This window comes from Rhipicephalus microplus, chromosome X, assembly GCF_043290135.1.
Source record: "Rhipicephalus microplus isolate Deutch F79 chromosome X, USDA_Rmic, whole genome shotgun sequence".
In the NCBI taxonomy this organism is placed as follows: Eukaryota; Metazoa; Arthropoda; class Arachnida; order Ixodida; family Ixodidae; genus Rhipicephalus; species Rhipicephalus microplus.
In genome coordinates, this window is record NC_134710.1 from 48,091,014 (window position 1) to 48,113,204 (window position 22,191).

The 22,191-nt window shown below is 44.0% G+C and overlaps 1 protein-coding gene and 16 non-coding genes across 17 annotated transcripts in view; all 17 read right to left on the reverse strand.

Moving 5' to 3' along the window:
• LOC119176016 (kelch-like protein 20) overlaps positions 1–22,191 on the reverse strand; it is a 204,858-nt gene that overhangs the window by 89,839 nt on the left and 92,828 nt on the right. The gene's annotated exons all lie outside the window — the stretch shown is intronic.
• Positions 7,466–7,538, reverse strand: TRNAT-CGU (transfer RNA threonine (anticodon CGU)). The gene has a single exon. It is a non-coding gene; the product is annotated as a tRNA-Thr (tRNA).
• TRNAT-CGU (transfer RNA threonine (anticodon CGU)) lies at positions 7,924–7,996 on the reverse strand. Its single transcript has one exon. It is a non-coding gene; the product is annotated as a tRNA-Thr (tRNA).
• TRNAT-CGU (transfer RNA threonine (anticodon CGU)) lies at positions 8,383–8,455 on the reverse strand. Its single transcript has one exon. It is a non-coding gene; the product is annotated as a tRNA-Thr (tRNA).
• Positions 8,841–8,913, reverse strand: TRNAT-CGU (transfer RNA threonine (anticodon CGU)). The gene has a single exon. It is a non-coding gene; the product is annotated as a tRNA-Thr (tRNA).
• Positions 9,757–9,829, reverse strand: TRNAT-CGU (transfer RNA threonine (anticodon CGU)). The gene has a single exon. It is a non-coding gene; the product is annotated as a tRNA-Thr (tRNA).
• Positions 10,215–10,287, reverse strand: TRNAT-CGU (transfer RNA threonine (anticodon CGU)). The gene has a single exon. It is a non-coding gene; the product is annotated as a tRNA-Thr (tRNA).
• TRNAT-CGU (transfer RNA threonine (anticodon CGU)) lies at positions 10,673–10,745 on the reverse strand. Its single transcript has one exon. It is a non-coding gene; the product is annotated as a tRNA-Thr (tRNA).
• On the reverse strand, positions 11,131–11,203 carry TRNAT-CGU (transfer RNA threonine (anticodon CGU)). Its single transcript has one exon. It is a non-coding gene; the product is annotated as a tRNA-Thr (tRNA).
• TRNAT-CGU (transfer RNA threonine (anticodon CGU)) lies at positions 11,589–11,661 on the reverse strand. Its single transcript has one exon. It is a non-coding gene; the product is annotated as a tRNA-Thr (tRNA).
• TRNAT-CGU (transfer RNA threonine (anticodon CGU)) lies at positions 12,047–12,119 on the reverse strand. The gene has a single exon. It is a non-coding gene; the product is annotated as a tRNA-Thr (tRNA).
• TRNAT-CGU (transfer RNA threonine (anticodon CGU)) lies at positions 12,505–12,577 on the reverse strand. The gene has a single exon. It is a non-coding gene; the product is annotated as a tRNA-Thr (tRNA).
• TRNAT-CGU (transfer RNA threonine (anticodon CGU)) lies at positions 12,963–13,035 on the reverse strand. Its single transcript has one exon. It is a non-coding gene; the product is annotated as a tRNA-Thr (tRNA).
• TRNAT-CGU (transfer RNA threonine (anticodon CGU)) lies at positions 13,421–13,493 on the reverse strand. Its single transcript has one exon. It is a non-coding gene; the product is annotated as a tRNA-Thr (tRNA).
• On the reverse strand, positions 13,879–13,951 carry TRNAT-CGU (transfer RNA threonine (anticodon CGU)). Its single transcript has one exon. It is a non-coding gene; the product is annotated as a tRNA-Thr (tRNA).
• On the reverse strand, positions 14,337–14,409 carry TRNAT-CGU (transfer RNA threonine (anticodon CGU)). The gene has a single exon. It is a non-coding gene; the product is annotated as a tRNA-Thr (tRNA).
• TRNAT-CGU (transfer RNA threonine (anticodon CGU)) lies at positions 14,795–14,867 on the reverse strand. The gene has a single exon. It is a non-coding gene; the product is annotated as a tRNA-Thr (tRNA).

Below are 22,191 nucleotides of genomic sequence, written 5' to 3' on the forward strand. Positions count from 1 at the left end.
TTGAAGGGAGCTGCATTAATTAAATGGATCCTTATTAGTGGCACGAGCAACCAGTGACACTCTTGTTTCTCTTTCAAGCACTTCCTGCAAAGCACATGCTTCCGGTTTCTCGAATATTCATAAATGTGTGTGTTAAAAAAAACACGGCTACGAAACTTATAGTTATGATTTATTGATGGATTTATATGTAGGGTTGAATATCCCAAAACTGCAATATGATTATGAAAGACACCGTAGTGGAGGGCACCACTTGGTGTTCTTTAACGTGCGCCCAAATCTGAGCACATGGTTATTGTTCAAATTAATAGTTATATTAAATACATCTGATATCAGAGCACAAGTTTTCTTCAGGTAGGGGGCAATTATCTGTCCTAATAATTGATAAGTTTAATTGCATTAGTTCATTGAAAAAGCAAACGCTTTTCTCGTGGACAGCTGAAAGTTTCTGTGTAGCATGCTTCTCGCACTATACCTAACGGTAACATAGGGACTGATTCCACGTTTTGAAATAGAAGTGAGCGTCATCGACATACCGAGGCGCTTGTAGCTACGTCACGGCATGTAGGCTGCGTTCTGCCTAAAGCTCGCTACCGTCTTCTGTGACCACGTGACAATTGGCAGAGCAGCTGCAAACCTGCCTCCGAGCACAGCGTGTCGGAGAGCCTTCCTCGACGCGCTTTGCTTGGAGGCAGGTTTGCAGCTGCTCTGCCAGTTCACGGCCGGTCTGGAGGTGCGTGCTCAGACGATCCGTGGTTACCTTAGTAAATTACTCCAGAGCAGCTGAAATTGTTGCGGCGCCAAGCGGAGCAGGGCTCAACCACGCGCTTCCTTCTTCGTGACCTTTGAGATACGCTTCGGCAGTGTGACAAAACATTAAGAACCGACGAAAACCAAGGAGTACTACGAAGACCACGAACGCCGTGTTGCGAGTACCATTACCAGGCACCTAGAATTAGGCTCGCTTCAAAAATTTATTTCAAAGTTTCCTTCTTTTTAATGTTAAACACACATATTTTGCATACAGCTTTAAGCCGATTGAACGACGGGAAGAATACTAAGGAAAAAAAAAAAAGACTGACACCATGGAATGTACTGTGGTATGCACTGAAAGCCGCGAGAACCCTGCTGTGCATTTGAAAAATCACTCGCCTTTTTGACTGTCCTTGAATGTTCAGGGAACGAATTCAAAGGCTGTGCGCACACGCAAGATGTTATACATTGCTATGCACTTTCGCTCTGATTGATTGATTGATTTGTGGGGTTTCACGTCCCAAAACCACTATTTGATTATGAGAGACGCCGTAGTGGAGGACTCCGGAAATTTTGACCACCTGGGGTTCTTTAACGTGCACCCAAATCTGAGTACACGGGCCTACAACATTTCCGCCTCCATCGGAAATGCAGCCGCCGCAGCCGGGAATCGAACCCGCGACCTGCGGGTCAGCAGCCGAGTACCTTAGCCACTAGACCACCGCGGCGGGGCCACTTTCGCTCTTCATCCCGCCTTTTACCTCCCAAGTGTAGAATAACAATTGCGATGACTTTTGATCAACTTCCCCGTTATTGCCTCTCTCTTTCTTCCGACTGCACCTGAAGATTCTATGCTTCACTATACGCGGATAAGAACAATACCCCTCATCCTCTGCGGCTGTTCCCACCACTGCGTCATCTCAGCTCACTTCTTTGCAAGCAGGTACACTTTACCACTGTACGCTGCGCCGGATAGCGTAGCCCGGCGGAGGGGGGGGGGGGGGGGGAGGTCCATTGCTGGTCGGCGAGAAGTGAGCTCCTGAAGGACCTCTCCCACTTGTTTGAGGTAGAGTCGGGAGGAGTGTTTCTACTCTCCCAGAGCATGTGTGCGAGCATTTGTGCGAGTGAATGTGTGGACGTGCGTGGGTTTCTTCCTCAATTTCAAAGAATGTGCGCGTGCCGCTCGTCTATGGTCCGGCCGTGGAGGTGGCTACCTACTATTACTACTATAACTACTACTACTACTACTACTACATACATACATACATACATACATACATACATACATACATACATACATACATACATGCATGCATGCATACATACATACATACATACATACATACATCGTGGACGCACGACCCATGGCATCAGGAGCTTCGCATCTAAAAAATTTGTGGCAACGTCTCAGCCGCGCTGTCTTCCATAGTAGTCTTGCGACCATGCTTCATAAACGTATTTGACGTTTCTTGAACAGAACATGGGTACTGCCGCACGATGGAAGAAAATATAGTGCACGTGCACTCTTGTGGTTGCCGGCTTCGAGATCATGCCATCATAAAAGGTGCGCTAACGTTTTCTCGTTCTCCTTCACGCGCCGTGCTACCCATTCCATTCAGATTGATGGGATTCAAGTCTCGAGTGCAGCCAATCGACAAAATCGAAGACGACCAGGAAATACGGCGCCCACTCGCCACCGATCAAAGGGCTCGCGAACCGCTCAAGTTTATATATTTCACATTGTTGCTCAGCCCGTTCGAGTGAAAGCGAGTCTTATACGTGAGGTCGGTAGGTGGACGAGACGAATAAACGAAGGGACTCGTTGTCATTCTCTCTTATCCACGACGCTTTCATATCAACAGCAGGCGTATGGGTTGTCTGCCTAAGTTCGCTGTCAATAATCACGGTGGAAAAAAGCAGGAGCACTTGCTCAACGGTTGTAATGCATTTTGCGAGCCCGAATCTTAGAGTGCTTCCTTCCACTATAACCCGCTCATGTTTTTAGCGCCCTCGTACCCTAGTATCCCTGCATTGGTTCGCTGCTAGCTGTTAGCGCTGAATGAGCCCACCATCACGAAGAAGTGTGAGTTCATGCCAAAATTTATAAATAAAGAAAAAGACAAAGCACAGGGTCGTTTGACCGGTCGTGGGGGTGCGTGGAGTCCTTAGTCCAAGACCCCATGAACCACGTGCGCCCTCGCGACCAGATCGAGCCTGTCCTGGTGTGGAGTTCAGGCTGACACTCATGAGCTGACATGTACACGTAGCGTGGTAAAGCGTAAAAGACCGAGAAGAACTCTTCGAACGCTCAATGTCCTCCCACTATGTCCGTGTGACACAGTGCAAGTGAGATGCGAGACGAAGAAAAAATCAACTTTCAGAGCTTCTAGTGCCCTGATGGCATATAACTTTATTGTTAACTCTCGCGCATGCTCTGGCAACGTCTCGCGTGACTTCAGGGACCTCTCACCAGTGTCCGACTGGGAAAAGGCCCACCGCAGTTCCAAGTTCCACCACCAATTCAAAGAGGGCCCAAGAACTGCCGGAACACCTCCACGTTCCCGCCTCGACTCGGGCGTCGCCTACGGCACTGGCTGTTAGGGTGTCCCTCTTCGATATCCTGGCGGTTTAAAATTCCGAGGATCTATCAATAAAGTTTTTTTACCCACCAACCGACTGACTAAAAGTATCCGAAAGGAAGCCTGTCGTCAGCGCAGAATGCCGCAAAGGCGCACAATATTCAAGAGCAAAATGATCTTTATGACTCTCAGGCAAATGGAATATAACGGGGGCTTCATCTGATAGAAAAGAGTCAAGCCATTCTGGTATATGTGGCAGAGCCCATGTGAGAGAAAAAAAGATACACATGATGATTTTTCTTCCTATTCATTAGCTACACAACACATTCCTACACAACGCATTACGTTGCTTGCTTCAATTTCGGACGCCGCTAGTTAAAACGTGCATGAGTAAAACTTGGGGCTGCCATGATTATTAAATGAAGTGTTACATTACGGTGTGGCGTATGCGGGTCACCGCCCATCTGTCCCTCTCCATATCTCACCGGAAAATTTTGAAAATAACGTTCCGGATTATCCCTTTTTTAGTAATGATATATAAACGATATGATGGTGTAGGAAAGAAAGAGAGAAAGAAAGAAAATAAACTTTTAGCCTCGGAAGATTTCCCTGGGCGTGGGTGATAAGAAGGTCCAATGCAGACACACAAACGAACGGGGGCAGCTCCCTGGACGCGGCGCGGGCCGACAAAAGTCGGATACGCGGGAAGAAACTCGCCGTGGTGGCCAAACGGGAATCGACGTTCCACTCTGAAAAACATTCCCCCGAGAGGCAATAAGTTGGACGCTCGATTGAAGTTCTCGCAGAAAAAAAGAAGGAAAAAACGAAGACGTACTCGAAAAGTCGGCGGCCGAAGACGAAACAGACGTTCAGCGCCGCGCCGACACGCAGCAGAGCCGGCGAAATAAGCTGCGAGCGCGGCTGAGACATATCGTCGCTTTGACAAACAGTGAAAAACGCGCGCGCCACTTTACGGGCGGCCGTATATATTCGGTCGGGAGGGAACGAGGCATCGAGATAGCGCGGAGGCTCTTCTTCCACCGCGTCACCTATTTATCTGGCACGGAGAGCATTGAGACGGCATGTGCCTGTCTAGTGACATTTGTATCTTTTTAAGTGCTTGGAATTGTTTAATTTTTTTCTCTCTTGCCACTTTTTTGCCGCATTTTGAAGTGGTTTTACGCGTAATTAACGCGACAGAGAAGAAGCGTCTGTCTCAGCGCCATACTCACGTGCGCGAACATATTAAATGAGAGAGAGAAAAAAATTAACACGTATAACAAAATAGAGAATGGACGACCGTGTTGATACTATTGAAATCATTTGAAATAAACGTCGTGAGGCATGTTGCACATAGTCGTCCACGGAAACATCATATCGGGGAAAAAATTGTTATATTATCATTGGCAATGCACGGAAGTTTTTAACATGACCGCCTTATCCAGATAATTCCTGAAAAAGTTGGTTAAGCGTCGTATCAGCCCTTGTTTATTATAATGCACACAAAAAATTGTGAATCTATGCACTTTCTCTATTACATCTTCTGTCAGAAAATCAATGATCCTACACAGAGGCCACTTCCTTCCGTGTGAACTATAAGCAACGTAAGCGAATATCCTTCCTTACAATAACAAAATACAGACAGGAAAAAATTAAGTAAACAGTATAATGATTCTTGGGGGTTTAACGTCTCAAAACCGCCCTACGATTATGACAGACGCCGTAGTGGAGGGCTCCGAAAACTTCGACCACCTGGGGTTCTTTAATGTGCACCCAAATCTAAAGAAAGAAAAAAAAGATATGAAGAAAGAAAAGAAGAAGGAAAAAAAGAAAGAGAGAAAGGAAGAAAAAAGAAAAAAGAAAGAAAGGAAGGAAGGAAGAAACAAACAAAGAAAGAAATTATATAGAGAGTTTGCATTTGCGTGTTGCAACTATAACCACGCAGATTTTCAGGCATGTAATACCGAAGGGTTTCAGAGGGATGTTTTTGACTTCATAACGCCCTCGTATAAATCGATCTACACCAATACATCAAAGGCGCCCATGTGAGTGCTGTCGCACCGGACAGGTATTGAACCCATACGCTCGCGACCAGCACCAGAAAACGTTATCATCTGGCATGGCACCGCAGGTCATGAACTTTCCCTGTGACAGCTAGAGATCGAGTTGTTCCGAGAACAAACTGTGTATGTAGAACATGCATCGCCACTTTCGCTGCATCAAATACTGAAACACAAAAAAGAAAGGAAAAGAAGTAAATAAAGCCATAGCTATCTGTTAACACCATACCCAGTATTTTTTCAGCGATGCGTATGACCACGGGCGAGGCTTATTATCTCTAACATTCATTAAGTGGTTGTCGATTTCTCTCTTCCTGCCAGTATACTCGTAGAGACTCTGAATTCCTCGGCAACTTCATTTGCATATGTTACTCAGTGAGGAATAAACCACAATACCGAAATAAATCAATGAATGTAAAAACCGACAAAACACAAACACACACACGCACGCACACGCACACGCGCGTGCACACCCACACACAAAATAGATAACGCCGTCACATCGGAAGGTTCACTTGTCCCCTACCACGACCTCGCACTCACAAAAAATTAGTGCGTACTTCTTATACTTTTTTCCCTCTGATTCGAGTACACTGATATAGGCAGACGTAATTTTCTAATGTGCTCCGGTATGTGTACACTGCGTAGTCTGTCCCGACGGCCTGTCCACTTCACCGCGATGTTCCACAGCTCTGAGCGGATTTGGTGCCATAAAGAAATTCGTTTTCCTCGTGCGCTGAGACCTCGTGGCGAGCTTTTGCATACGCAAATTCTCTTTTCAGGCTGGCTGCGCACGCCGTTCCGGCGTCCTTGGCGAACATCGAAAACGAAAGAATTCCGGGGCAGCCACCGGAGGGAGTTCCTTTTTCGGGCCGCCGAGAGACAAACGCGCCGACGGGCGAGAATATGGTGATTGCCCCAAAGTGAAGTTCAAAGAAACTGGCCACCAATGAGCGGCGCTAAGGAAATTTCTGGACAAAGCCTTGATTTCCATACCTTAATTGAGCAGAAGCGCCCGACAAAGGCGCACTTTCTTATTGTTTCTTCGGCCAGGCCGATATTTCAGAACCCACTGCCGGTACCGGCCAGCGAGCGCTTCCTAACGAAGCAAATACTACGCGACGGAGGAAGCTCGGCAGCACAGGCGGAAACAAGGTCGCTTGCAAAAAGCGCCGACGTTATTATGCGAATGAGATTTCGCAGCTAATGACCGAATAAACTCGAACACGTGGGCAGCAAGCCCCAGAGACATGAAGCGAGAAAACCAGCATACCTACCAACGTTTTCACGGAGAACGGAACATAGAAAAAGCAAGATTGGAGAGACCACGATGTCATAATCGCCAATCGTTGTTATTAGTTCAAAGCTTACTTGCAACGAAAAATCGCAAGCGTTTATAACGACGGGTTTAATGGTGAAATCTGCCAACAACCGGCATTAACCCTTAAATAAATTTGAAAACTGCGATCAAACTCTTTTTCATCTATAGTACAGTAGCACGGTTTTCTCGCTAGCTTACGGTAGCATTCGGCGAGAAATAAACACGAGACACAGACAAGCGCTTGTCCGTCTTTCGTGTTTATTTCGCGCCTACCGTAAAAATAAACCAACTAACTCAACAAGTCACTCTACTGTTTATTTAGCGCAGTATTTAACGTAGGAAACAAAAATGGAAGATGAGGCGCGTAGGAGAGGAGATAGAGACAAAAAACAAAAAAAAAATATGTTCGAATATAAGCACCTTAACAACCTGAAAAATTAATGAAAGGTTCGGCAGAATGTGCATGTAAAGCTACATGGAGTTAATTTACACTCTACCCATTTTAAGACACACACACACGCATACTATATATATATATATATATATATATATATATATATATATATATATATATATATATATATATATATATATATATAAGGGAAAGAAGTGTATACCCAAGGGCTCGTTTTCCGTGTTTTTAACACAATAATAATGAGATATAACAGACAGTAATGCCAAGGAATGTACAGGGGAAGTTATTAACATTAATGGAATGTAAATAAGAAGAAAGAAAAGTGGATGAAAAAATTACCAACTGTAAGCAGGAATCGAACCTACGACCTTCGAATTACGCGTTCGATGCTCTAACCACTGAGCTATTACAGCGGCACTCCCTCCATCCACTTTTTTTTGGGTTTATCTGTGAATTTTAGAAGTAGGAGCGACAGTCAGCGCCATCTATAAGCCAAACAACGAGTGTGAAAACACTCTTATGCGCATGTTTGGCGTCACGTAGCACGTGAGCTTATTATGAGTGGGCAGCTGATTAATTGTCCCTCTTATACAACCTAAACACACCAAGTCTGCCAGTACGAGACCCTCGTTCAATGAAATAAGGGAAAGAAGTGTATACCCAAGGGCTCGTTTTCCGTGTTTTTAACACAATAATAATGAGATATAACAGACAGTAATGCCAAGGAATGTACAGGGGAAGTTATTAACATTAATGGAATGTAAATAAGAAGAAAGAAAAGTGGATGAAAAAATTACCAACTGTAAGCAGGAATCGAACCTACGACCTTCGAATTACGCGTTCGATGCTCTAACCACTGAGCTATTACAGCGGCACTCCCTCCATCCACTTTTTTTTTGGGTTTATCTGTGAATTTTAGAAGTAGGAGCGACAGTCAGCGCCATCTATAAGCCAAACAACGAGTGTGAAAACACTCTTATGCGCATGTTTGGCGTCACGTAGCACGTGAGCTTATTATGAGTGGGCAGCTGATTAATTGTCCCTCTTATACAACCTAAACACACCAAGTCTGCCAGTACGAGACCCTCGTTCAATGAAATAAGGGAAAGAAGTGTATACCCAAGGGCTCGTTTTCCGTGTTTTTAACACAATAATAATGAGATATAACAGACAGTAATGCCAAGGAATGTACAGGGGAAGTTATTAACATTAATGGAATGTAAATAAGAAGAAAGAAAAGTGGATGAAAAAATTACCAACTGTAAGCAGGAATCGAACCTACGACCTTCGAATTACGCGTTCGATGCTCTAACCACTGAGCTATTACAGCGGCACTCCCTCCATCCACTTTTTTTTGGGTTTATCTGTGAATTTTAGAAGTAGGAGCGACAGTCAGCGCCATCTATAAGCCAAACAACGAGTGTGAAAACACTCTTATGCGCATGTTTGGCGTCACGTAGCACGTGAGCTTATTATGAGTGGGCAGCTGATTAATTGTCCCTCTTATACAACCTAAACACACCAAGTCTGCCAGTACGAGACCCTCGTTCAATGAAATAAGGGAAAGAAGTGTATACCCAAGGGCTCGTTTTCCGTGTTTTTAACACAATAATAATGAGATATAACAGACAGTAATGCCAAGGAATGTACAGGGGAAGTTATTAACATTAATGGAATGTAAATAAGAAGAAAGAAAAGTGGATGAAAAAATTACCAACTGTAAGCAGGAATCGAACCTACGACCTTCGAATTACGCGTTCGATGCTCTAACCACTGAGCTATTACAGCGGCACTCCCTCCATCCACTTTTTTTTGGGTTTATCTGTGAATTTTAGAAGTAGGAGCGACAGTCAGCGCCATCTATAAGCCAAACAACGAGTGTGAAAACACTCTTATGCGCATGTTTGGCGTCACGTAGCACGTGAGCTTATTATGAGTGGGCAGCTGATTAATTGTCCCTCTTATACAACCTAAACACACCAAGTCTGCCAGTACGAGACCCTCGTTCAATGAAATAAGGGAAAGAAGTGTATACCCAAGGGCTCGTTTTCCGTGTTTTTAACACAATAATAATGAGATATAACAGACAGTAATGCCAAGGAATGTACAGGGGAAGTTATTAACATTAATGGAATGTAAATAAGAAGAAAGAAAAGTGGATGAAAAAATTACCAACTGTAAGCAGGAATCGAACCTACGACCTTCGAATTACGCATTCGATGCTCTAACCACTGAGCTATTACAGCGGCACTCCCTCCATCCACTTTTTTTTGGGTTTATCTGTGAATTTTAGAAGTAGGAGCGACAGTCAGCGCCATCTATAAGCCAAACAACGAGTGTGAAAACACTCTTATGCGCATGTTTGGCGTCACGTAGCACGTGAGCTTATTATGAGTGGGCAGCTGATTAATTGTCCCTCTTATACAACCTAAACACACCAAGTCTGCCAGTACGAGACCCTCGTTCAATGAAATAAGGGAAAGAAGTGTATACCCAAGGGCTCGTTTTCCGTGTTTTTAACACAATAATAATGAGATATAACAGACAGTAATGCCAAGGAATGTACAGGGGAAGTTATTAACATTAATGGAATGTAAATAAGAAGAAAGAAAAGTGGATGAAAAAATTACCAACTGTAAGCAGGAATCGAACCTACGACCTTCGAATTACGCGTTCGATGCTCTAACCACTGAGCTATTACAGCGGCACTCCCTCCATCCACTTTTTTTTGGGTTTATCTGTGAATTTTAGAAGTAGGAGCGACAGTCAGCGCCATCTATAAGCCAAACAACGAGTGTGAAAACACTCTTATGCGCATGTTTGGCGTCACGTAGCACGTGAGCTTATTATGAGTGGGCAGCTGATTAATTGTCCCTCTTATACAACCTAAACACACCAAGTCTGCCAGTACGAGACCCTCGTTCAATGAAATAAGGGAAAGAAGTGTATACCCAAGGGCTCGTTTTCCGTGTTTTTAACACAATAATAATGAGATATAACAGACAGTAATGCCAAGGAATGTACAGGGGAAGTTATTAACATTAATGGAATGTAAATAAGAAGAAAGAAAAGTGGATGAAAAAATTACCAACTGTAAGCAGGAATCGAACCTACGACCTTCGAATTACGCGTTCGATGCTCTAACCACTGAGCTATTACAGCGGCACTCCCTCCATCCACTTTTTTTTGGGTTTATCTGTGAATTTTAGAAGTAGGAGCGACAGTCAGCGCCATCTATAAGCCAAACAACGAGTGTGAAAACACTCTTATGCGCATGTTTGGCGTCACGTAGCACGTGAGCTTATTATGAGTGGGCAGCTGATTAATTGTCCCTCTTATACAACCTAAACACACCAAGTCTGCCAGTACGAGACCCTCGTTCAATGAAATAAGGGAAAGAAGTGTATACCCAAGGGCTCGTTTTCCGTGTTTTTAACACAATAATAATGAGATATAACAGACAGTAATGCCAAGGAATGTACAGGGGAAGTTATTAACATTAATGGAATGTAAATAAGAAGAAAGAAAAGTGGATGAAAAAATTACCAACTGTAAGCAGGAATCGAACCTACGACCTTCGAATTACGCGTTCGATGCTCTAACCACTGAGCTATTACAGCGGCACTCCCTCCATCCACTTTTTTTTGGGTTTATCTGTGAATTTTAGAAGTAGGAGCGACAGTCAGCGCCATCTATAAGCCAAACAACGAGTGTGAAAACACTCTTATGCGCATGTTTGGCGTCACGTAGCACGTGAGCTTATTATGAGTGGGCAGCTGATTAATTGTCCCTCTTATACAACCTAAACACACCAAGTCTGCCAGTACGAGACCCTCGTTCAATGAAATAAGGGAAAGAAGTGTATACCCAAGGGCTCGTTTTCCGTGTTTTTAACACAATAATAATGAGATATAACAGACAGTAATGCCAAGGAATGTACAGGGGAAGTTATTAACTATAATGGAATGTAAATAAGAAGAAAGAAAAGTGGATGAAAAAATTACCAACTGTAAGCAGGAATCGAACCTACGACCTTCGAATTACGCGTTCGATGCTCTAACCACTGAGCTATTACAGCGGCACTCCCTCCATCCACTTTTTTTTGGGTTTATCTGTGAATTTTAGAAGTAGGAGCGACAGTCAGCGCCATCTATAAGCCAAACAACGAGTGTGAAAACACTCTTATGCGCATGTTTGGCGTCACGTAGCACGTGAGCTTATTATGAGTGGGCAGCTGATTAATTGTCCCTCTTATACAACCTAAACACACCAAGTCTGCCAGTACGAGACCCTCGTTCAATGAAATAAGGGAAAGAAGTGTATACCCAAGGGCTCGTTTTCCGTGTTTTTAACACAATAATAATGAGATATAACAGACAGTAATGCCAAGGAATGTACAGGGGAAGTTATTAACATTAATGGAATGTAAATAAGAAGAAAGAAAAGTGGATGAAAAAATTACCAACTGTAAGCAGGAATCGAACCTACGACCTTCGAATTACGCGTTCGATGCTCTAACCACTGAGCTATTACAGCGGCACTCCCTCCATCCACTTTTTTTTGGGTTTATCTGTGAATTTTAGAAGTAGGAGCGACAGTCAGCGCCATCTATAAGCCAAACAACGAGTGTGAAAACACTCTTATGCGCATGTTTGGCGTCACGTAGCACGTGAGCTTATTATGAGTGGGCAGCTGATTAATTGTCCCTCTTATACAACCTAAACACACCAAGTCTGCCAGTACGAGACCCTCGTTCAATGAAATAAGGGAAAGAAGTGTATACCCAAGGGCTCGTTTTCCGTGTTTTTAACACAATAATAATGAGATATAACAGACAGTAATGCCAAGGAATGTACAGGGGAAGTTATTAACATTAATGGAATGTAAATAAGAAGAAAGAAAAGTGGATGAAAAAATTACCAACTGTAAGCAGGAATCGAACCTACGACCTTCGAATTACGCGTTCGATGCTCTAACCACTGAGCTATTACAGCGGCACTCCCTCCATCCACTTTTTTTTGGGTTTATCTGTGAATTTTAGAAGTAGGAGCGACAGTCAGCGCCATCTATAAGCCAAACAACGAGTGTGAAAACACTCTTATGCGCATGTTTGGCGTCACGTAGCACGTGAGCTTATTATGAGTGGGCAGCTGATTAATTGTCCCTCTTATACAACCTAAACACACCAAGTCTGCCAGTACGAGACCCTCGTTCAATGAAATAAGGGAAAGAAGTGTATACCCAAGGGCTCGTTTTCCGTGTTTTTAACACAATAATAATGAGATATAACAGACAGTAATGCCAAGGAATGTACAGGGGAAGTTATTAACATTAATGGAATGTAAATAAGAAGAAAGAAAAGTGGATGAAAAAATTACCAACTGTAAGCAGGAATCGAACCTACGACCTTCGAATTACGCGTTCGATGCTCTAACCACTGAGCTATTACAGCGGCACTCCCTCCATCCACTTTTTTTTGGGTTTATCTGTGAATTTTAGAAGTAGGAGCGACAGTCAGCGCCATCTATAAGCCAAACAACGAGTGTGAAAACACTCTTATGCGCATGTTTGGCGTCACGTAGCACGTGAGCTTATTATGAGTGGGCAGCTGATTAATTGTCCCTCTTATACAACCTAAACACACCAAGTCTGCCAGTACGAGACCCTCGTTCAATGAAATAAGGGAAAGAAGTGTATACCCAAGGGCTCGTTTTCCGTGTTTTTAACACAATAATAATGAGATATAACAGACAGTAATGCCAAGGAATGTACAGGGGAAGTTATTAACATTAATGGAATGTAAATAAGAAGAAAGAAAAGTGGATGAAAAAATTACCAACTGTAAGCAGGAATCGAACCTACGACCTTCGAATTACGCGTTCGATGCTCTAACCACTGAGCTATTACAGCGGCACTCCCTCCATCCACTTTTTTTTGGGTTTATCTGTGAATTTTAGAAGTAGGAGCGACAGTCAGCGCCATCTATAAGCCAAACAACGAGTGTGAAAACACTCTTATGCGCATGTTTGGCGTCACGTAGCACGTGAGCTTATTATGAGTGGGCAGCTGATTAATTGTCCCTCTTATACAACCTAAACACACCAAGTCTGCCAGTACGAGACCCTCGTTCAATGAAATAAGGGAAAGAAGTGTATACCCAAGGGCTCGTTTTCCGTGTTTTTAACACAATAATAATGAGATATAACAGACAGTAATGCCAAGGAATGTACAGGGGAAGTTATTAACATTAATGGAATGTAAATAAGAAGAAAGAAAAGTGGATGAAAAAATTACCAACTGTAAGCAGGAATCGAACCTACGACCTTCGAATTACGCGTTCGATGCTCTAACCACTGAGCTATTACAGCGGCACTCCCTCCATCCACTTTTTTTTGGGTTTATCTGTGAATTTTAGAAGTAGGAGCGACAGTCAGCGCCATCTATAAGCCAAACAACGAGTGTGAAAACACTCTTATGCGCATGTTTGGCGTCACGTAGCACGTGAGCTTATTATGAGTGGGCAGCTGATTAATTGTCCCTCTTATACAACCTAAACACACCAAGTCTGCCAGTACGAGACCCTCGTTCAATGAAATAAGGGAAAGAAGTGTATACCCAAGGGCTCGTTTTCCGTGTTTTTAACACAATAATAACGAGATATAACAGACAGTAATGCCAAGGAATGTACAGGGGAAGTTATTAACATTAATGGAATGTAAATAAGAAGAAAGAAAAGTGGATGAAAAAATTACCAACTGTAAGCAGGAATCGAACCTACGACCTTCGAATTACGCGTTCGATGCTCTAACCACTGAGCTATTACAGCGGCACTCCCTCCATCCACTTTTTTTTGGGTTTATCTGTGAATTTTAGAAGTAGGAGCGACAGTCAGCGCCATCTATAAGCCAAACAACGAGTGTGAAAACACTCTTATGCGCATGTTTGGCGTCACGTAGCACGTGAGCTTATTATGAGTGGGCAGCTGATTAATTGTCCCTCTTATACAACCTAAACACACCAAGTCTGCCAGTACGAGACCCTCGTTCAATGAAATAAGGGAAAGAAGTGTATACCCAAGGGCTCGTTTTCCGTGTTTTTAACACAATAATAATGAGATATAACAGACAGTAATGCCAAGGAATGTACAGGGGAAGTTATTAACATTAATGGAATGTAAATAAGAAGAAAGAAAAGTGGATGAAAAAATTACCAACTGTAAGCAGGAATCGAACCTACGACCTTCGAATTACGCGTTCGATGCTCTAACCACTGAGCTATTACAGCGGCACTCCCTCCATCCACTTTTTTTTGGGTTTATCTGTGAATTTTAGAAGTAGGAGCGACAGTCAGCGCCATCTATAAGCCAAACAACGAGTGTGAAAACACTCTTATGCGCATGTTTGGCGTCACGTAGCACGTGAGCTTATTATGAGTGGGCAGCTGATTAATTGTCCCTCTTATACAACCTAAACACACCAAGTCTGCCAGTACGAGACCCTCGTTCAATGAAATAAGGGAAAGAAGTGTATACCCAAGGGCTCGTTTTCCGTGTTTTTAACACAATAATAATGAGATATAACAGACAGTAATGCCAAGGAATGTACAGGGGAAGTTATTAACATTAATGGAATGTAAATAAGAAGAAAGAAAAGTGGATGAAAAAATTACCAACTGTAAGCAGGAATCGAACCTACGACCTTCGAATTACGCGTTCGATGCTCTAACCACTGAGCTATTACAGCGGCACTCCCTCCATCCACTTTTTTTTGGGTTTATCTGTGAATTTTAGAAGTAGGAGCGACAGTCAGCGCCATCTATAAGCCAAACAACGAGTGTGAAAACACTCTTATGCGCATGTTTGGCGTCACGTAGCACGTGAGCTTATTATGAGTGGGCAGCTGATTAATTGTCCCTCTTATACATAGCTGATTAATTGTCCCTCTTATCGTAGGTTCGATTCCTGCTTACAGTTGGTAATTTTTTCATCCACTTTTCTTTCTTCTTATTTACATTCCATTAATGTTAATAACTTCCCCTGTACATTCCTTGGCATTACTGTCTGTTATATCTCATTATTATTGTGTTAAAAACACGGAAAACGAGCCCTTGGGTATACACTTCTTTCCCTTATTTCATTGAACGAGGGTCTCGTACTGGCAGACTTGGTGTGTTTAGGTTGTATAAGAGGGACAATTAATCAGCTGCCCACTCATAATAAGCTCACGTGCTACGTGACGCCAAACATGCGCATAAGAGTGTTTTCACACTCGTTGTTTGGCTTATAGATGGCGCTGACTGTCGCTCCTACTTCTAAAATTCACAGATAAACCCAAAAAAAAGTGGATGGAGGGAGTGCCGCTGTAATAGCTCAGTGGTTAGAGCATCGAACGCGTAATTCGAAGGTCGTAGGTTCGATTCCTGCTTACAGTTGGTAATTTTTTCATCCACTTTTCTTTCTTCTTATTTACATTCCATTAATGTTAATAACTTCCCCTGTACATTCCTTGGCATTACTGTCTGTTATATCTCATTATTATTGTGTTAAAAACACGGAAAACGAGCCCTTGGGTATACACTTCTTTCCCTTATTTCATTGAACGAGGGTCTCGTACTGGCAGACTTGGTGTGTTTAGGTTGTATAAGAGGGACAATTAATCAGCTGCCCACTCATAATAAGCTCACGTGCTACGTGACGCCAAACATGCGCATAAGAGTGTTTTCACACTCGTTGTTTGGCTTATAGATGGCGCTGACTGTCGCTCCTACTTCTAAAATTCACAGATAAACCCAAAAAAAAGTGGATGGAGGGAGTGCCGCTGTAATAGCTCAGTGGTTAGAGCATCGAACGCGTAATTCGAAGGTCGTAGGTTCGATTCCTGCTTACAGTTGGTAATTTTTTCATCCACTTTTCTTTCTTCTTATTTACATTCCATTAATGTTAATAACTTCCCCTGTACATTCCTTGGCATTACTGTCTGTTATATCTCATTATTATTGTGTTAAAAACACGGAAAACGAGCCCTTGGGTATACACTTCTTTCCCTTATTTCATTGAACGAGGGTCTCGTACTGGCAGACTTGGTGTGTTTAGGTTGTATAAGAGGGACAATTAATCAGCTGCCCACTCATAATAAGCTCACGTGCTACGTGACGCCAAACATGCGCATAAGAGTGTTTTCACACTCGTTGTTTGGCTTATAGATGGCGCTGACTGTCGCTCCTACTTCTAAAATTCACAGATAAACCCAAAAAAAAGTGGATGGAGGGAGTGCCGCTGTAATAGCTCAGTGGTTAGAGCATCGAACGCGTAATTCGAAGGTCGTAGGTTCGATTCCTGCTTACAGTTGGTAATTTTTTCATCCACTTTTCTTTCTTCTTATTTACATTCCATTAATGTTAATAACTTCCCCTGTACATTCCTTGGCATTACTGTCTGTTATATCTCATTATTATTGTGTTAAAAACACGGAAAACGAGCCCTTGGGTATACACTTCTTTCCCTTATTTCATTGAACGAGGGTCTCGTACTGGCAGACTTGGTGTGTTTAGGTTGTATAAGAGGGACAATTAATCAGCTGCCCACTCATAATAAGCTCACGTGCTACGTGACGCCAAACATGCGCATAAGAGTGTTTTCACACTCGTTGTTTGGCTTATAGATGGCGCTGACTGTCGCTCCTACTTCTAAAATTCACAGATAAACCCAAAAAAAAGTGGATGGAGGGAGTGCCGCTGTAATAGCTCAGTGGTTAGAGCATCGAACGCGTAATTCGAAGGTCGTAGGTTCGATTCCTGCTTACAGTTGGTAATTTTTTCATCCACTTTTCTTTCTTCTTATTTACATTCCATTAATGTTAATAACTTCCCCTGTACATTCCTTGGCATTACTGTCTGTTATATCTCATTATTATTGTGTTAAAAACACGGAAAACGAGCCCTTGGGTATACACTTCTTTCCCTTATTTCATTGAACGAGGGTCTCGTACTGGCAGACTTGGTGTGTTTAGGTTGTATAAGAGGGACAATTAATCAGCTGCCCACTCATAATAAGCTCACGTGCTACGTGACGCCAAACATGCGCATAAGAGTGTTTTCACACTCGTTGTTTGGCTTATAGATGGCGCTGACTGTCGCTCCTACTTCTAAAATTCACAGATAAACCCAAAAAAAAGTGGATGGAGGGAGTGCCGCTGTAATAGCTCAGTGGTTAGAGCATCGAACGCGTAATTCGAAGGTCGTAGGTTCGATTCCTGCTTACAGTTGGTAATTTTTTCATCCACTTTTCTTTCTTCTTATTTACATTCCATTAATGTTAATAACTTCCCCTGTACATTCCTTGGCATTACTGTCTGTTATATCTCATATATATATATATATATATATATATATATATATATATATATATATATATTGTGGGAAACAAGTGTATATTTAAGGGCTCGTTTTTCGTGTTGACACGATATTAATGCGCTCGAACAGACAATAATGCCGAGGAAAGTATATAGGGGAAGTTATTAGGCCAATTGTAATGTAAATGAGAAGAAACAAAAGTGGCTTAAAAGATAGCTTGCTGTGGGCAGGAAACGAACCTGCGACATTCGAATAACGCGTTCGATGCTCTACCACCGAGCTACCACGACAGCTATCCCCCCAGCCACTTTATTGGGTATCCATGTCAATTTAAACGTGGGAGTGACAGTCAGAGCCAATAGTAGCCTTGGCAGCGAGTGTGGCACACTCTTTATGAGCCTGTTTGGCGTCACGTGAACTTATTACTAACTGGCAGCTGACCAATAGTCCCTCGTACACAACTTAAAGGCACCAAGTCTGCCAGTAGGAGACCCTCGTTAATGAATAAAGGAAACAAGTGTATACTTAAGGGCTCGTTGTTCGTGTTTACACAATATTAATTATTACACCCCCCCCCCGCACACACGCACGCACGCACGCACGCACACAGTATAAACGCTGCAGGGCGTAATAATGTAACCATTTTATTACAATGCTATTCGTTCTCGTACTTCGTCGGTACCCCGACTGGCACTGCACTCATGTAATCGCGAAAACTGACTAGCATGAGCGGTGGGTGATAAGAAAGGAGTAGAATTTGGCGAAAGCAATCAGGGGCGTATGCATAAACTTTTTCGGCTGGGAGGGTGGATGTTCAAGCATACTTTATGTATGTTCGTGCGTGCGTTAGTAAGTGTGCGTGTATATATACGCAAGCAATAGTGAAAATTTTTGAGGGAGTCAGCTACACCACTGAAAGGTTGGATGATATCGGGCCTTGAGGCTTTCTTTTCTGTCATTTTCTCAGAAGTACTGTTTTTTTTTGACGATGAGTGAAGCGCACAAGCGCAACAGTACAACACCTTAACATATATGCAATGTGCCCTCGCACATGGTGCTTGCATTCACGAAAAGACAACAAACTATGTTGTGTGCGAGAGCTTTTGTTCTCGAATATTCACTAGTAAAGTGCCTTTACTGTACAAAAATGCTGCTTGTACAGTTGAACCGAGAAAAGCTGAGCAGTTAAGATGACGGAAAATATGTAAATTGTTAGAAATAATACAGTTAAAAAAACGAAAATGGAAAGGCATAGAATAGAAAATGGTTTCGTTTATACATTATAGCATTGGGAAAACATTACCAGTTCACGTACGCGATTGGAAGAATGCAACCACTCAGGCTCCCATCGCGCAGAGCTCATTGGGAGCCTGCTTTCGATCGTAGCCAAGACGAACGTGGGAACAAACACGTTTCTTCGCAGGCGCCGCGCGCTCGGACAGCGCTTGGCGAGCACAAAGGGCCCGCCAACAGCGATCAGCGGGATCTGCGCAGTCTCAGTTGGGCGTGTTTATGGGGGAGCAATTCTACGCGCCATTATGGTCTGAGCGTCCGAGTGCGAAGGTCCTCGATCGATGCACTTACAAGACACGAAAAAACAACAGTGAAGATATAAAACAAGTACCTCGTATGGTAGGCGCATGAAAGGAAAACCCGTGCCCAGGATTGGGGCTCGGATGGCAAAGCTTTTGAGTGATGGCAATTTGTCTGCGCACGCAGTTCACAATTAATCTTACGAAGAGTTTCCTTTTCTGCGAATGCTCGCGAAAATATTGGCCAGAATAACGAATTTTTTTTTGTTCATATAGTTGCTTTCAACACATGTTAGTCACAGGCCGTCGTTAACAGCCATTATCGCGGGCTCCGTTCACTAACCTTTCCGTTCGTATGAACTGCTCGTAGATGGTCTGTGTCCTCTGCTGTTATTATGTTTGCTTTCACAAATGACTGACGCCCGTTCATCCGCATCGGTTCTGTCAAATACGGGGTCATGTATATGCGGACGCATTCAGCCCATGTTTAATAATCTCCCAAAGCCCTCCATGCACTTGAACACAGCCATCGAAGTGCGTAGAACTCTGTCTTAGGACTTTTAACGTCACGGCGCATGACGACGGACTTTGACGTTTCAGAAACGTTTCTCAAGTCATTTTTAATTTCCATCGATCATTCACTACATACAGTGGAACAAGATTAAAGTTTTATTTTCTGTTAAATTTTCGTAATAACAAAGCAGCCAACTAGAGATCTTCAAAAGCGCAGCCAGTATTGGCTTCGCTCTTGATCTCGTGTCACTCCCTTTTACAGTTCGGCGCCTCCACTTCACGTCGAAAAAACTTAATCATGTTTCAGCATTCAACTGCAGCACAGTATAAACTCGTACAACTGCACCATCGGCAGCCATGAGGCCCTCACTCCTCGCCCACTCACTATCCGGGTTAAAAGCTGGTGCACACCGGCGACGAGCAGCGGTCGCGCGACCATTTGCGACTGGCGACCAAAAAAAGCGACTGATGTTCACACCAGCAAAGGCTGCATGTGAGCTACCGGAAGTCGAAAAACCGGAGAGTCGCGTCCGGATCTCGTTATCAGCGAGAACTATGGAGACAGGCGCCGATCAGCTGATCGCCGCCAGCTCAGTGAGCGGAGCGAACCGAGCGCGCCGCATTTATTGTTTTCGTCCGTTCTCGGACAGCGTTCCAAACTGCGTCAAGTTCGATTCAAGCGCAGAACAAGACATTGTCATGGTGCTGGTGCGCTGTGCCATGGTGTTAGCGCTGGTATCACAGATGCCTCCAAAGAAAAAAAAAGCCGGTGGTGGGTGTGAATGTCCTGTCGTTCGCGGGAGTTGGCCGGCCATGCAAGCCACCTGCCTCCCGAGCTGTGCTGAGACGAAGATGAATATTTCTGAGATTCGTACGTATTCAGAAACGGTCTTTTAATTAAAATTGACTTGCCACAGCCTACAATGCAGCACAAACGCGTCTCGAACGCGGTGTCTTAAGTCGTTGCCAAGGCATGAAGCACAAACGCGTTCCAAACGCGCTGCATTGAAGGCGGTGACAAGTCAAAATCAAGACAAAAAACGATTCTGAATACGGGGGAAACATAGTGGACAATCCGTTTTCTCTTTATTTCGACAGTGTTTAGGTTCTTGCGAATGCCGCCGCGTAAATTCGACACCTTGCTCAAGCTGCTGCGCACCACCATCTACAAGCCAAGTATTCTGCGGTGGCCATGGTGCCACAGACCCAGAGGAACGCACTCGTTTGTATCTGGCGGCAGGAGGCCAGCGCAATGAAATAAAAACAAAAACAAAAACAAAAATTGAGCATCGCTGATAGGTTTGAGCAGCCTTGCGACTGCAGTCGCGCGACTGAAAAATCGATCAGGAAGCGAGTATAGCCAAAGCAGTCCCTTTGCGACCATTCGCGACTGTTTGCGACCAGTCGCAAATGGTCGCGCGACCGCCGCTAGTCGCCGGCGTGCACCAGCCCTAAAGCCACAACAAGCTCGCGCAGTTGGTCGCCTGCGCGCATCCTGCGCCCGATGCTCATGCAAACTTAAAGCGTGCGCCACTGAAGAGTGAGAAAGAGAACCTGCGCATCCGGGCCGCAAACAAATGGGAAAGAGCCAGCGTTTTGGGGGCCCGCATTCGTTATCCATTCCGCCGCTGCGCACGGCGTTGCCCTGACAACGCTCTTCTTTGCCGCCGAGGTTTCTAATTGGGAACGGCGCGAACGAAGACGGTGCCGTGCTTCCCCCAAAGTGCTTCGGCCGTCGGCGGGCGTCGATGAGACCCAAGGCGTATAGTATGAGCGCATGGATAATCCATTTATGCAAGTGGCGCGCACCCAGAGTGGGCCTCTGATCAGGCGCGGTGCCCAACGGAGTGCTCATATCGCTGCAATCTGCTTGCGGGAGCTCTGTTAACCAGAACGTGCCATGTTGCTCGGAGCTGTCGTCGAACTGCGCTAACGCTAAGCCTCAACACGCGACAAATGATCAGCACCCCTGCGTTCACATCGTGAACAATGTTTGAAAGTTTCTGGGTTTGTATTGATGAATTAAAGAAAAAAATTGATTTAGTTAAGCGATGGTTCAGAGTTGGTGGAAGGTTATTTAGCGGTGTCAGTGTTAGACTGTAAGAAGTATAGACACACAAGTGACCAGACCAATGCCTGTTTTCTAAATAAAGTATTATTTGCTACGAAACTATGTTCACGTTACAAAGAGCTGCACCTTTTCTTGCGAGAGAAATTTATGAACGCTCAAGGCGCATTTTTTGCCATTGCCATGATCTTCTGTTATAATGTGCAAATCTATAACACCGGCCCATGCATCGTATATTCGCACAAGAGAGCCCGGGAGGGGGGGGGGGGGCTGCGCATCTTCGGCATGAGCTTTGAATTTTGACCGGCCGGGTGCCGAGGTCATGCGTGCCGTATCTTTACAGGGATCAGCAGACGACTCATACCTTTGTACGTGGTATGCTCTTATGACAAAGTTTGCGTTGAACCCATAGACAATGTGAAGGTCTCTTCGCTCGCCGTCGAAGAAGCCCCACAAATATACGCGCAGAACAATACATTCTGTCTCTCTCTTTTTGAGTACGCTTCTTATATCATATTGTGAAATCTTATTGCGATGTGTCGGAGAACGCGATTCTATCTTTCCGGACATTTTTCACGTGCCTACGTTTGTATACACTTTACA